Consider the following 578-nt stretch of genomic DNA (forward strand, 5'->3'; position numbering starts at 1 on the left):
TTCCAAAGCCCGGCATGGCAGATAATGAGGTTAGAGATCTAACTGCAGATTATGGAACTTTTCAAGACCCAACTTCCCTGCCATATCTAGGAAGCTTAATTTCAATTAGCTTTCTCTCTACCCCACACTCACTGGAGCCTGGATCTACCATTTTCTCCTCTTGAAGAAGAAAATACACTACGTTAGTACTTGGGCCTCACATGACAAATGGCAAGTATGTGGTGATACTATCAAGACACAGATAGTCATATAAGTAGTGATGCTGTGTATTAAAATAAGCTCTACTGCAAATCACAAAATTATGTCTTTATAACTATTGATAAAACTTCAACAATAATTGTTAAAGTTAGCCTTCCCTAATATATAGAAAATATGTCTGTATGATCTCAAACTTTAAGTACAACAGACAACTGAGATTTTTTTAATGACACTCTTGAACATATACAATACTGTTATTTTAACCCCCAACTTTACTGCCATTTGAAAAGTATTTTCTACCAAATAGTGAACCTACCTGTTCAGTTACCTCTAAACTGAGTACTTCCCAACTAAGGAATCCCATCAATTGAGTTAGATAT

Source organism: Macaca mulatta, chromosome 5 (assembly GCF_049350105.2).
Source record: "Macaca mulatta isolate MMU2019108-1 chromosome 5, T2T-MMU8v2.0, whole genome shotgun sequence".
Classification (NCBI taxonomy): domain Eukaryota; kingdom Metazoa; phylum Chordata; class Mammalia; order Primates; family Cercopithecidae; genus Macaca; species Macaca mulatta.